Below are 2,387 nucleotides of genomic sequence, written 5' to 3'. Positions count from 1 at the left end.
AATAAACTATATAACGTGCACATCACCATCAATTATACGGCCACGAAAAAAAAAACACAAAGAAAAGGGCTCGATTCTATTTTGGTAATCCTTCTCAGATGAATTCTTAATATTCTCACTCCACCCCAGAACTTCGACTTTTAGGTCTTTTAACCAACTAATTAAACCACTCGAATATTATGGAAATAGAAACCTTTTTTTGTATCGCAGAAAAAAAAGGAAAAAAATAGATAAAGAATTCATTATCTATATATCTATATCTATATATATATAGATACTATAGATAAGCGAATATACCTAATAAAAAATTGCATCTATTCTTTAATCATCTAGGAAAAGTATATCTACAGATACCTAAATAGATCAAAGAAATATGTTATGTATCAGAATCTAGAAGAACACAAATTTGTATGAGTATCTATCCCCCATATTCATTAAAATGAATATGGGGGATAGATACTCATACAAATGAATCTTGTGTCAGGAACCAGATTTGAACTGGTGACACGAGGATTTTCAGTCCTCTGCTCTACCAACTGAGCTATCCCGACCATTCTTGAAGCTTAATACTTTGATTTTAAAAGATTTTTAAAATCTATGTTAATGAATCTATATCAACTAAGTAAAAAAAAAGTTTGTAAGTGAGTTTCCGCAGTAATAATTATTTTTTATTGTTAATCGTTAATTACGCATATGAAAATTCCTTGCTAAAAAATAAGATATTAATTTATACATTTCTGATTAAAAAAAATTCTATGTGTTTCACATATATATTTATATCTATTCCAAAACTCGTCCCTTGTCATTATGATAGATAAGAAAATTATGATAGATAGGAAATTGATGAAAATAAAAATTCCAATTTCGTTGGGAAATAATAAATCGAATAAAACACATAAATAAGGACTTCAAGATAGAGAGGATATAGGAAAAAAATTAGAAAATGAAAAAGTATTTTTGGGGATAGAGGGACTTGAACCCTCATGATTTCTTAAGTCGACGGATTTTCCTCTTACTTTCAATTTCATTGTTGTCGGTATTGACATGTAGAATAGGACTCTATCTTTATTCTCATCTGATTTATCAGTTCTTCAAGGGTTTTAGCCGATTATGATGAAGTGAATAATTTCATCAATAAATATTCCATCTTTTCTTCAACTTCGAATTGATTTGATTCACATTTTTCATTTGTGAATATTTTTATCACAAATAGATCTTCAATAATAAAATAAAAAGTAACAAATTGAAAGAGTATTTCAGTATATATATATGTTTCTAAATGTTTATCTTTGATCCATTCCTGTAATTTTGGTGAAAGGATTCTTTTACTAATGCAATAAAAAAAGTCGTCAATTTCGTTTGTTAGAACAGCTTCCATAGAGTCTCTGCACCTATCCCTTTTTTATTATCACTTTCTGAATTTTTATTTGTTTTCAGAAAACAGGATTTGGCTCAGGATTGCCCATTGTGAATTCCAGGGTTTCTCTGAATTTGAAAATTATTACTTGGTAAGTTTCCATACCAAAACTCAATCCAATTAAGTCCGTAGCGTCTACCAATTTCGCCATATCCCCATCTTTTTTTTTATTTGAATCTGATTATAATAGAATGCTTTTTTTTTCATTTCTATTATGAGAATTATGCGGGAACTTTTGAATTCATTAAATACATATTATTTTATTAAATATTAAAAACCCCTTTCTCCAATTTTATAGATTTTATTTCATCTATATTGGATACCTTTATTTGTTTGAATCAGAACTAATTCTAATATCTATATATTAACAATTCAATATACACAGATATAGACCACATATCTACTTATCTTCTATGTACCTACTTATCTTCTTTTTTCATACAATTTAGAATACTCGAATGGTCGATTCTTTTTTTTTTTTTGTTTTTGCTTAAAAAAAAAAAGAAAATAAACAATCCATTTATTCATATACAATTTATATAACTAAAACGAATCTAGTGGCTAAAAAAAACCATTCTTTTAATTGAATATAATATAGAATTAGACATTTACTTAGAAATATGGAATTCCTTAATAAATATTTACTAAAATTTATATTTATTCAAATTTACTTTAAGTACTAATAAATAATCTTTTTGAAAGAAATCAATTTAATAATATATATCTAGAATAGTAGATCGAAATAAATTATATTAAATAAATTATATTAATATAATATTAATTATTATCTTGCACTTTATGTTATCAGATAAAATAAATAATAGAAATAATAAAAATTGGGTTTGATTTTCTATATTTTCTTTCTCTATTTTTGATGTTTGTATTAATTTGAATTTTGTTATAAATAACTAAAAATTGATAACTAAGATCCCATTCAATTCTTCTGCATATGTATATTTCGTTTACATTA

At 25.5% G+C, this 2,387-nt stretch overlaps 1 non-coding gene across 1 annotated transcript; it reads right to left on the bottom strand.

Annotated features, from left to right (window-relative positions):
* Positions 1-478: 478 nt before the first annotated feature.
* Positions 479-551, bottom strand: TRNAF-GAA (transfer RNA phenylalanine (anticodon GAA)). Its single transcript has one exon. It is a non-coding gene; the product is annotated as a tRNA-Phe (tRNA).
* Positions 552-2,387: the final 1,836 nt, after the last annotated feature.

Source organism: Vigna unguiculata, unplaced genomic scaffold (assembly GCF_037176805.1).
Source record: "Vigna unguiculata cultivar grain cowpea cultivar isolate G323 ecotype 2 unplaced genomic scaffold, ASM3717680v1 ptg000449l, whole genome shotgun sequence".
NCBI classification, from domain to species: domain Eukaryota; kingdom Viridiplantae; phylum Streptophyta; class Magnoliopsida; order Fabales; family Fabaceae; genus Vigna; species Vigna unguiculata.
Note: the sequence above shows the minus strand (reverse complement) of the source record. Positions and strands in the feature narration are given on the sequence as shown.